The sequence below is a fragment of the Varroa destructor genome, unplaced genomic scaffold (genome assembly GCF_002443255.2).
Source record: "Varroa destructor unplaced genomic scaffold, Vdes_3.0 BEIS01000002.1, whole genome shotgun sequence".
Taxonomy (NCBI): Eukaryota; Metazoa; Arthropoda; class Arachnida; order Mesostigmata; family Varroidae; genus Varroa; species Varroa destructor.
In genome coordinates this window covers 17,412,015-17,424,965 of record NW_019211455.1, presented here as the reverse complement: position 1 = coordinate 17,424,965, position 12,951 = coordinate 17,412,015, and the positions used below count along the sequence as shown (strand labels likewise).

General features: G+C 44.0%; 1 protein-coding gene and 1 long non-coding RNA gene across 12 annotated transcripts in view; one reads left to right on the top strand and one right to left on the bottom strand.

Moving 5' to 3' along the window:
- The window catches only part of LOC111245953 (solute carrier family 4 member 11-like), a 424,503-nt gene that overhangs the window by 130,577 nt on the left and 280,975 nt on the right, over positions 1-12,951 (bottom strand). The gene's annotated exons all lie outside the window — the stretch shown is intronic.
- LOC111245956 (uncharacterized) overlaps positions 1-12,951 on the top strand; it is a 106,706-nt gene that overhangs the window by 4,614 nt on the left and 89,141 nt on the right. For 2 of the 5 annotated variants that reach the window (XR_015322248.1, XR_002671538.2), the window contains one exon: positions 7,778-10,710. The exons of 2 other annotated variants lie outside the window; for them this stretch is intronic. This is a non-coding gene — a long non-coding RNA (uncharacterized LOC111245956). Of the gene's footprint in view, positions 1-4,206; positions 10,711-12,951 lie in introns of those variants that run through there. One more of the 5 variants, XR_015322246.1, reaches the window with a different exon arrangement.

The window sequence follows — 12,951 nt, the reverse complement described above, 5'->3', positions numbered from 1 at the left end:
AGATCAACAACAGTGTCCCAGGTTGTACCGATAACGCTTAAACCGGTCAAGCCCCGGACTGTTTACGTCACTGGAGTACAACCCGATCGCGTGTTGCCAAATACGCATGTATTTCATCGCACCAATCGTATCATTGATCTCGTTGTATTTTCTCTAATTTTTACGCTTCACGAGAGGAATAACGTTTAGAAACACGCATGTGTAGTGGCAGAATCTAAAGATGCTAGAGGAATTCTCACTTGTGGAAGAGCTTTAGCTCTGACCTTATTGGCCTGCTTTCAATATTGTTCCGACATTTTAATTTTTTTTTCTCCTCTTTCATTTGACCCATTGGCCCCATATCACTTCGTCTCTTGCTCGTCGAAATACACGAGAAGCCAAACTATAAACGCGCGGTGTGTGTGGCAGCCGCAGTTATATTTGGCTTTTATTATTATCCTTTCTACTACCTTCTGTCTCATATTCTTCCTTATATTGTGTATTTTTGGTTGGTCGTAGTTTCCTTCAAACGATAATAGAACGATAGTGGATGGTTTTTAGCAGTAGTCCAACGACGGAATGCCCCATTTTAATCCTTCCTAGTTTGCCAGGGCTGAGAGAGCAGATGTGTTGGATAATTATACCTCCTTATGGCTGGCAGCGGCATATGGGTGGACCCTATGGTAGGACAATCTTCGTTATAGCGGTATAAAACGCTGTTGGATATACACTAATTGTAAGATCGAATCACCAAAACAGGCATATAGCTACATTACTATGTGGCAAACAGCGTGACTGAGCTGCAACTAGCTAAAGTATGCGTAGTCCAGTGCCACTGCCACAACTACCGCTGGGGGTCACTATTTAAGGTCTAATCCGCTGAAAGGTTCCGTATTTATTCCTGAGACGCGTCTTCCTTTCTACTCTGCTGTCTTTATAGTCATTATCCTTACATGTCCTAAAACATCGCCGGAACAGACTCCTGATCATACTGTCGCTTTAGACGTATACTCGCCATCGTATTATTGTCCCATTGGCCTATATCGCTAGCTTTGTAGGACATCGGTCGTAGGCTTGCATGATACGATGAAACAAAGGGACGTCTTTGCCAATGGTCGCCGAGCAATAGTTTCGTGTCACCTGCTTTGCTACTTCCTCTTGTTCTCGTCGCTGATTGCCGCGGTCATGGTTACAGACGTCCTTAACATTGCCCCTGACCACTCGTCCTTACAAGCTTTGTCGGTGGCCAAGGTTTTTTTCCAACCTGCGTCACTATTGCTATTACTTCTGCCGCACCTTCCGATGCGTAGAAATGTTACTGCCCCACGCCAAGCCAGCGTTGCCACTGCGTGTTCCGGTCGGGATTGGCTACCATCGTTAGTATCGCGCTGATGCCGAGACTTGCTTGATTTGTGCCGTATCGGTGTGCTGCTTAGCGTTTCGAGTAGTCGCGACGGTCGTAGTTGCAGAAATTGTGGGTTGCAGATCTGCTGGTATGGGTGGAAAGACGAATGCCAAGAGACTACTTCTTGGCGTCTCATGGAGCCAACGTTGTGTCGTCAGAACCGTCTTGGACGATGAGTTGGTTTTACGGACGTTGACTGCTGGTCGTTGCTAGCATGCCACTGCAGCGACTGTGCTCTGGGCGATTCTCTGCGTTTTTAGCGGAGATGAATGGACGCTCCTACATTAATCATACGAGTAATACTTGCAGTGGTTCTCGCTATCCCTCTTTACTCCGTTCGGTCGTGTCGCCTATCGTATTGGTTGACATCCTTGCAGGCCGGACTCCGCGTTTTAGCCAATAGGCACAATTTACTATTAGGCCTGCGCCTACGGCCAAGGCACAGCGCGGTTCGCGATAATAACAACTGTAAGGCGATCTCTATCGTTGAGGGCAATTCTCGGGAGGGAGTGGGCGGAGGGGCTTAAATCGGTGAAGCCGTCAAGGGAAGGAATGCCGGTGTGGTGCACTGAACGCTTTTTTCTGTGTGCCCTGCTAGCTCGGGTTTGTGCTTAGTCGTGCCTTAGCATAGATCGTTGGTGGGTTCATGACCTGTCATGCTGTCTGCTTGCGCTGCTTGCTTATGCAGCTGCTTCTTGGGACGAAATCCTACAACGACGGCCACCGTTACTATCACAACGAATACGATGTTTAGGACTCCTGCGACCACAAGTCCAATGCTTCGACATTGTCTGTCGCCCCAGCAACTGCCACAGCCACATATCGTACAGTGGCCTGAGTATACCAATGATAAGATTCTCAACCAACGTTCAATGCGATGTCATTCCCTCTTGTGGTAAAGAGAATGAAGAACGGCGAATCCGGGCACTCGGCCGCTGCCACAGCCTAGTTCGTTGTTTATAGCCTCGTGGAACATTGCTTTCCCGCAGGCTACCATCAGGCTAAGCCGTCCCATCTGGGCCATCACATACCGCTGTCACTGTCGACTGCGGCGAACTGCGAGCAAGAACCACTGGCAAATCGTCTTTCAGCGATGGTGGTGACAATGCCTTTTGTGTCCCTGTTCCATCTCCAGCCGCCTCACTTGCTTTCACTCTCTCGACTCCTTCCTGTCTTCGTTTCTCGATTTCTCTTTGCCTATCTTTACCTCACATCGTTATATGTGTGTGTATGCTGAACTCGCGTGGGGGCTGTATTATGGCTCGCCAAGCATCGACGGGCGAAGAGAAGATAGAAGGCGCGCCTATGTTCTGTGTGCAAACATAAGCGTCGCCTTCCATCGACCAATGGAATGGACTCCAATCGGCCGTAGTCAGCTCGGCCGCTGCTCTGCCGCCGCCGGCAACCCAGAAGCTTCCTAACAATTCCTAGCAGCTCCTGACGCCGCACGCCACTGTAGGAGCGGAAAGACAGAAAGGCAACCTTTAGCAAAAGCGACACCCAAGAATCTTTCCTCGACAACTTAGTCTACCAACTCCCGATCAGGGCTAACAATCGAAGCAAGCACGGTCGCCCTGGTGGTTTTCACCAAGCATGTAGTCCCTGTAGCCCCTTTCAGCCGGACGTCATGTCTAACAAACGCCAGTGATGTTTGGTTCACGACAGTGGTAACAAGGATGTCAGAGTTTTGCTGAGCGGCGACGGTTGGTGATAACGGTGTTAAGCGCAGCCGCTGTCTTTCCGCGCAAAAGCCGGTTGATAGCTGGATATGCCACGGATCCGCCTCAAACTGTTCATTGCTATTGCGACTTTCCGTTCTGGTTCGTTTGCGTGTTGGAGCAAAATCACTGATCTGTTCTATAGAAGCCGGGTTCGTTGTCCAAATTTGCCACAGTTAACTTCCATCATCTTTAACACTCTCTGTGATATGGAACAATGGAGACACAGAGCATACATTTCGTTGATAATCAATTAGCACAAGCTATAGGTTCACTCAACAATTACCAGCTTGGTGTTGGCCCTTTGAACAATAGCTGCCATTCCTTCCGGTCGTTGTCTATCGTGGACGTTGCCGACTCATCATCGATTTTCGTTATACCATTGATATCGCTACGGTCAGAACTCATTCGTTTAGCGTCTGCTGAGCTCATATCAGAGGCCCCTCATGTTTGGTCATTTCGTTTCGTATTTGTCGACAGAACCTTCTTTCGACCTATACTGAGATCATTATAAATGAATACTTAGCGATGATACAAATATCAGCAAATATGTCGGCAGTAAGCACTCCACCATATGTAAATTGCATATATACCTATGAAAAATATGCTACTAAAGAAAACATAAGAAGTAACTGTTTCTGATAGGACTGATGTTGAGTAATGTTTCGGACAAGGTTGGCCCTCAGCAGAAAAAGAAGTGAACCTAGGTATGATATCGAATCTCCACCGTTTCATATGTCCTAAACCTTCATGGGCACGCGTAAAGATATAACGTGTCGTCCTCAATCGTTTCCTTGACAAAACTTGATTCAGTGGATACGACCATGCACGTTTATTTCAACAATGCCTTCTCTAAACATCGCCAACGTAAGTAGTGAGTGTTTATTGATTCATTTACCTACTCTGTAGGCTGATGTACTGGTTAGTCATAACCGACAAATTCAATATTCCTAATCAGCAGTAGTTACTAAACTAAAAGACTGTATCGTATGGTATTTGTCAGTCATAGCAGATGTAACAAAAACAGGAAGAAATTCGCGCGAACGAAAGAATGGTAAATACGCGCGGCCACTCCAGCACGAACGATTTGACTCTTTCGTACAGGGAAAACGTTACGGAGGCAACACACGATGGGCGGCAACCAGATCACATCGGGTAAACAGAGCAAGGGCAATCGGTAGAGCAATCCATCAAGGTCGCTTTGGAATTTTAGCCATAACAATAATAAGAAGCACTTCCATAGCACAAAGTGGGTAAAGGACAGAACGCCGTAGGAGTCGGTCCGCGCGCCTCATGGGCAGCTTTCAACGAGAGAAAAGGCTTTCTTTCTATATCCGATCCCTATGCCACTCGGTCTCTTCCCACTTACCCAGTAACAACTCCCGAGAGTTTAGGCTAATACTACAGCATTCGAATCCTGAGATAGGACTAAAACTATACTGTTTTATAGTATACAGAATCAACCGTGACATGACGAACGTATCAACACTAAACGTAATATAACTTAACATTGGTCTACACGGATTATCTAAATACACAATGAAATATTATAGCGGATTATAGTAGGTATGCATGTGATCTAGGACGTTATTTAATGTTTAAGCGGTTAAAAACCCGATCTTTACAAACAAGTCACAAACTGCCCTGATTTGGCCACACTTTCTGAGAAGATATCTAGAGCATGCAGCTTTACCACATATCTAAATGGTGCTTTCGTTTAGCTCGCAGTGTCATCGCACTTCACGGATGAAGGTAAGGGAATTGCGAACCAGCTTTGCCTACGTTTGTTAGTTTTTGTTTGCCTCTGGTCCTAACTAGAATAGAATATTTCAGCACTTTTTAATTCATAATACATAAAGCTGCAATCACAGAACGGTCTGTCGGAGTAACAGGTCTGTTGATAACTAAACTGGTGGCGACTATTTATCTAATATTTTCTCAATTTCAAAAAAACATTGATATTTTACCAAACGCATTCTCTAGCTGACTTTCAGCTGTTTCGTCTACGACAGAACTCGGTGCTGTTGTTGATCGTTACATTGAGGGTCTATCAGGGTCGAGCGCTCGATATGAGCGATCTAGAAGGTATGAACGAGCTGAAGAACAGAATACTATCTTCATTGGCATTCGGGTCGTCAGTGGAAGATCAAAGTGCACCTGTTTCTAGATTCGAACTTTGACCACCTGAGTGCCTTTCGAGTTAGCAAGCAAACGCGTTACCGCGGAGCTTAGTCCCTTTAAAAATGTGGGGACAGATGAAAGAATTACAGATGTCAAAAACAAATGATGTGCGCATGGATTCATGAGGCATGAACGAAACTAATGCAGCATAAACCGTGTACACGAGGAAATCGGCCCGTATTTGCTTAACTCAGAGGAAATATCTTATGAAATGACGTAAATCGGGTTGCTACAGCTTCGTGTTTACCTAGATAAAATTAGCCGTAAATATACGATGTATACCCAATAGGCTGAACTGACTTTTACTTGATGCATCATCGATAGATACAGATTAATCTGAGCATTCTGAGCATTTGTTGCATCTTTATGGACCAGACCTTCACGATCTGTTCGTTATTCAGAAATATAATGACATTTCGATTGGTGGTAGACGCAAGCAAATTCCTGCCAGATGTCCCATATCTCCTTGTTCCTTCTCAAAGGACTACACAATCTGAAAGCAAGCTTGATGTATATACTGAAAGGGAGCAGACCCGTTTTTCCGTTTATGTCTTAAAACGCAGTAGCTTACGGTATCGCTACGTATTAGTACCGTTACGTGTATTCCGCACAAATAATAGTATGAGATTATGAGACAATATTAGCTTAACAGGTCGTTATGCGTCTGCTGACGCCAATATGCTCACATACGTTGTTGTCTACCCGGGTCGCCCACTTTTAAGAAAAATGTGCAAAAAATTACTTGAGAAATGTAATTTTTTGCATCCTGTATTTCTGCAATGCAACTCTGTCGTGGTGGTTAGTTATACCTGGATATTTGGCTAGGCCTAACTGTCCTTTCGTAAACCATGCCTCCTGTGAAAGGGGCATGCGAGGTGAAAGCTACAGCTGCTTAGTGGCGGCTTCGCAGCTGGAAGCCAATGTAGGCAAGATTAGGTTAGGTTAGGCGCTCTGGTCTAGGTTGCAACGATCAGACGGCTACGACGTAGAGGAAACAAGATGCCAGAAAGAAGTCGCTTTTCTCCTAAAGGATGCGAATAAGCAAACAGTTGAGAAGAGGTTAAGACACAGGAAGAGTGTAGAAGAAGGAAAAGGAGAACCGTACTGCAACCTTCTTATGGGAAGTGGCCTTGCTAGCAATAGCTGGTGACGTGCGCCTCAAAGAATCGAGGGCTGGGCAGATCGGCAGCCGCTGGTAGAGCCCCCCGCTTCTAAGCTAGTATATTCATATACTTTCGAAACCAACCCCTACGCTGTGGAACTCACATTACCGTCTACATACCACCAACAGCGGTACAAAGGGCGTTCGAGGTTTGATCGGGGACGGTTGGAGACTCCCGGTTTATGGGGGTATATCGTGTGGATGTAACGAAGCCATATATTTGCTAAAGCAAACACGCTGATATTGTGTCGAATGTAGTGGCACCGAAGGCAGTAAAGGAACCACGCTGGTTGACATCCCGTTCAACCGCTGAGAGGTGCTCAGCAGTGCTCTAGTGTTATTGTGAGGCCAGCCAAGACCAACAGTTAGCTGGACGGCGTTCTGTTATTTGAGGGAAGAGCGTTGCTCTTTTGGACTTCATGGCGTCCTGCCTCCATGCGTAGTTCCAGCATAGTGCTCGGCTTTTAACGTCAACCATCCTAAGGTCCAAAGTGATGTTGCGTAGCCATAATAAAACCGTTATCAGTCGCCCCGTTTTATTTACTGATAGACCAGTATGTAATCATCAGTTACGCTTTGCCTAAAAAAGACGTGCAGTGACTTGTTGATCAACACAAACACCTTAGTAAGGTTGCGACCATATAATATTGAATTAATTTTGCATATCTACAGCATTGTTCTTTAATTTCCCTATGGTTGACTGCTGTACGCCTTAGGCCGCTCACACGGTGCGGGTTTTTGAGGAATAATAGGCTTTGACGCTATGCGAAATCTGATGGTCGATTATAAAGAGGCTATCTATAGTGAGGTCACTATTGTAGTCGCCACGTGCTAGCAGACTTGCAGTAACCTACCACTCTGGCGAATCAGGTTCAATACCGCATTCTGCCAAACCTGGAAATCGTTGGAAGTTCGTTGCCCACGTCTAGCTACAATGCTAGAAGCTCGTGATTAGCAAACTGAGTCTAAAAGTGTCATGGGTTCGGGCTGTAGGCGAAATGCCCTTTATCCGTGTAAATGCAAATTATAACCGACGCAAGTGGCGAGTATGCAATCGCTGGATCGAAGGTGATGATTTCTAAAAACAACGACGAGAAAAATGCCAGAGTATAATAAATTGTGGATATAATTTGATTATGGTCATAGTAAGACGAATCTGCTGCCTTTGATCTTACATAGCTAATTTTTATTGTACCGTTATAGTTTTAATATGTAAATTCTCAAATAAGCTTAGGAAAGTGCTTAATCAGCCTCTTTTAGGGTTCGCAATACTCTGTTTTGTCTTTCTTGTATGACACACACTTAAAACTTTCATTTTTTCTATTTTCTTAGTTTATCTAGGTATCTGTGCAGAACATTTCGCGCCTCGAGGGATTGGAGAAACACTGAAGCTATTGGCTCGGGCTTTTGATGCCGCTATACCTATGCGCGCGCGTCTAATTAGGGTGACCTGCCGCCGTTCTGAAGATGCTTGGACTAAGACGTTACTGCTAACTGTCGCTTTTCGTGTTATCTTTACTGATTCACCTCATTGTGCTAGATGGACTTGCTCGCCTTGCATATTGCCATTGTTGTGGTTTACTTTATCCAGTATAAACGGCAAACATCATCATGTTCCACCCCAAAGATATCGGGCAGGTGTCTATTCCAAAATCCAGTCATAGTTGCGTTACATTGCGTACCCCTTCAGCCTTCCATGTCACTATAGCACTTTAGAATTACATTAAAAGATGAAAACAGCACCAATTCAATTCGACAGTGAGAGGCAGAAGACAACGCTGAGGTCGGAGATTGACCGGAGAGGGATAAGCGCTAGGGAGACTGCGCACGTGACACCAGTGTGAAGAATGCCCCAGAACCCAGCTTCAGCCTCAATTGGCGTGGCCAAGCTGTCAATGGTTCTCCTGTCAAACCAAGTGTCAGGTTTTCTGTATGGGGTCACTGTTACCTCCTTTAGCCTACAGGCTGGTAAAAGAAAGAAAAAATTTATAGCTGGCAAAAGATGAGCAAAATAAAACACGGTGAGAGCTGGAAAAGGCTGGGAGTATAGCTAGCAGCGGGTGCAAACGTTGTGGAGCAGGCGATCCGTTCCTAAAAATCTTTGGTTATCACTGCTGCTGCTACTAACACCCTGTCGCACTCTGGCGTCGCCTCGTACTCTGTGCTCGGACTGCTTTAGGCCGCACTAGACTTCACTTCTCTTCAATCGCCAAACAGAGGCGGCTGCTATCATGTCACGTTACCTTCAACCTGTTGGTAAACAGCGCCACTAAGCGTGTATCAACGTGTGAGTGGGCATCTGTAAGTTTTTACAACGTACAATTACTTTCCCTATATACACCTTTTGGATCCCTGGCCGTCGCGTACCCAGCCAACGTGTATGGCCCCGTGAGCCATAGGCGCTGTACTGGGTCGTAATGCGGCGCTGCATGTCCCGACTGCAAAAGGTAAAACACTAATCAACCACTCAGACGAGCAGCGGCTGCCATTAGGAATAGTAAAGGCGCAGGCGTTGGAAAATATGGGAAAAGGGAAGACCCGAATAGAAAATATATAGAAATAGCACGAATAGAAAAATGAAGCAACGAACGAGAATCCGACAGCAGAAAACCGTTCTCTCAACCGTTAAATGGTCATTGCATCTTGGAAAGCCTTCGCTCGCGCACGATCAGCTGTACGGCGCAACTGCCGCGGTTCATAGAGCCGGCTGGACGGCCGTCAGACGATACTGATTGGGAAAGCGGCTAAACAGTAGCATACTAGACGCATGGGTGGCGGCTGACCAGAACGCCAGTGAATGCTGCTGCTGCTGCCTATTTGAAGCCAAGGAAATAGATGAATATGTGAGCAGGCAATTGGAAGTAATTCCGCAAGCGGATTCATTTCGAAGGAGGTAGAGTGCTCTACAATTTGCACTAGAACGACGGGGCGTCACGTTATTGAAAAAGCCACTACTTCCTTCTTTAAAGCACTCAAAAAAATCAAACTAACCGAGTGCCCTGGATGAATTTCGATTAGGTGAGATAGAAGATACGTTATTAGAATAGCATTCGATATTACAGGATAATATCAATAAGATGAAACTCTAAAAGTAAGAAACAGGGCTTAGCTCGCGCTGTCCGCAAGGATATTGAAACTGCGTGCTATGCTACATGCATATATGCAGATCGTTCAAAGTGATCGCGATCGTCAAGCAAATGTTACCAGCTGTTCCGTTAGCCATTAAGATGTCTGGGACTGTTTCAACGAGTCATATATTTGATAGCAGTATTGATAATTCATGTTATCGACTGTGTTATTGCAGCTGGTTTAGATTAGGGAAAACTATACACTCGCCGTCTATACCTGACATAAAGAACTATGTGGATTGTTCCCTGAAATACCGTACAGTATATTGGTATACCAATAGGTACCAATAGGTTCCAATAGGTGGTACCAATAGGTTATGAATACTGATGATTTCTAGTTCATAATAGCAGAACGACCCTCTGTAGATAATTTCTCTTTTTTTTTTTTTTTTGCCTAGACGAGCTAGGAAATGAAGCATCAGTAGGATAGTCGGTGCAAGAGACATTGATTGACTTATAATGCACAACTTGTCCAGAAACTTTCCTTTTCAGTATATGGGAATCGCAGAAGTACCGACTGGTTCGATTGGGTATTGCTAGAACGGCTCAAACGATCTAGCACTAGACGTTGAGTGTAGGGCCGATCCTGGTGCCCCGTTCGTACAGAAAAAGTGCAGGAGGTTTTCGTATGGGACGTGTGTTCAGGCACAATGACCAGATCGTCATGTTTCATCAACGGAATAGTTCGTGGGGAGGCGTATAAAGACACTAACGACAGCAGCAGCGGTCTCGTTTTGTGATCTCAATGTATATAGGCCACCGACCTTAAAACTGTAGTATGAGCCTTTCTTCAGTTGTATCTTATTCTCATGCACCAGTGGATTGTAGCCTATCGTGACAGGCTTTTTCGGCACCGCATAGTGCGATGATAGCGGGGGGGGAGGGATATCAACATATACACGCCTGCGGACTAAGTAATGTTGTGAAATACCCTAGCATAGCTACGAGAATGTATGATTCATAGGTCATCTAAGACGTTTCGTAAGAATGTTATCAAGTTTGTACTTTAAAAGTTTTTTTCTACTCATACGAGTTTCCCATGTATTCATCATTATAGGTGTGTACACTTTTTATTGCTGGAAATTACTTTGAACAAATATATGTGTTTACGTAACGAGAGGAACAGCGAGTTAAAAAGGTCTCTTTTTGTGTATCTGTAGGTAGCTTTCATGCAATACCTGTATTCCGATTATGAATTGTTGGATTACTTCAAATATAGGTAAATTTTATATGTAATTATTAATTTTACCACATAAGAGTAGATACGCCACAGAAAATAGGTTTTTAGATACCTAAGCTTTAATTTTTTCATTCCGCACTTATTTGCATGCCCATCGGCGGTTTACAATAAGATCCTATAACGTCCGGTTCGCCTTGGTAAAGGATTTATGTATATATATATATATATATATATATATATATATATATATAGCAAGCAGAGAGGCACGCGAAGTCTTAGTTGGTATCGTAATTCTGTAGAGATGTTTCTTTTGGACCTTCATGAGAATTTTACTTCGCCAGGTAGCTGAAGGTTTTTGAGCGTAGGCAGGGCTAACCCAAGTAGCCGTTGAGTGAACAGCGATTGATCCGGGGCACAATAGTGTTTATAAGATATTATCATTGACTTTAAAAACTCTTCTCAAAAACGCTGAGCAAGCTTACGCGAGGCATAGTTTTTTTTCTTTTGACGATTTGCCATTATCATACTACAAATTGTAAGTAGAGCCAAATATCTCTAGTTAGATCCGCAGTTCTGCATTTCCCAATGTATAAAGCTATCCGGGTTGTTTTGAAGGTGGGCACGATTTCGTTGCTTGTGTGTACAGCATGTTTTCAAATTAAGCCACGACGTATTTCGACGATTAACTTTGCCTGCGTTACCATCCGGCTTCAAGCTTCAGGAACCGCATGCTGCAACAAGCCAATCGCATGGGCGACCTCAACTCAAATGCATGTTGTATGCTTTCTGCCCCAGCAATAAAACCCAGGAACAAAAACGTATCCATTCTACGTATAAACGGAAAGAGCCGACGGACGACGAGTTTTCTATACACAAGGAGTTGGTCATATTCGTGGCTGGCTCTGTCTTCGCGATTCTATGGGACCGCTTTCCCATTGGAATCCAATGAGCAATTTCTGGGCGTCGGAATTTATTGAAGTTTTTTCTCAATGGGGAACTTCGTATAAGATTTACTGTTGCACACAATAAGCATGAAACAATAAAAGAGTTCTGCTTCAGAAATAGACACGTTTCTAGTATACTACGATAGTGCTGTTTATCTGTCGATATTTATTGAAGTAAACCTCGGTTTGATCCAAGCCGCTAGTAAATATTCCTCTACTTCCATACATACAGATATCGCGCTAGGGGCTGAAAAAATTCGTTGAGTTTTGAGGACGCTGTTAAACGTCTTGAACTTAGGCGGGTAATCTTCACTGGAAATCATGTCTCCTTTTTACAAATTATTACCGCCTAATATGGCTTAGTAAACTGGTAGATCTTGCCATCTGCCGATTGTAAGCAAATCACAGCAGGTGTCGCCTTTGAAATTCCACTACATCGTTCAGAGAGCTGATTTTGCTGTTGCAGCGGCTGTCGTTGGCGAACCCTTAGCCGACTTTCATGAAGAAATTGGAAAAAGATTACTTACAAAATCAAAAATCAGCGAACCATCAGAGCTTGGCTAAAGAAGCATAGATCGGTAGCATAAAAGTGCGATCGGACCTTTTGCTCATAAGAGAGGCGTTATAGGTCTTTTGATTCTGAAAGTCCTCAGACCACTCGCAATAAAGTATAACAACCATAATACATTGGTCACCTTGAAAGGATTTCAAGGGGAGGATTTGAAAGGAAGAATCTATGCTTTTGTTGAAAAGCAGTCGGTAACAACTTCATTCGTAGGGACATTATGATTATTTGCCAAATGCATCTACCTTTTTCTTGAAGTTCAAAGGTATCGATAAGGGGGCGTAACTTCCGAGCTGTATAGAACAATTAAACTTATATACAGTTTAACAATGCATTTGTATGTACAGAATAATCTATTTGATTTTAATTATTTGCCATATCAAAGTAAACAATTTAACATTATGGGATTGATATTCTGGTAACGAAGAAACGCTATATTGTAAAAATCAAGCAAGAATGTTCGATTAAAGTGAATGGATGAACGATCTTCGTCCTCGTTCCTTCACATTATAACCGATAATATTTTAAAATTGTATTATCTATCAAAAGTGTTCTCCTCGACTAAATTATCGTAATTATGGCATAATTATAAACAGAATTCAATTTTCGAAACCGCCATTGTTCCGTGCAAATGTCGGGTAAAACCTGGCCAGCTTCTACCATATGAAAAAGCGGCCATAGTACCGATG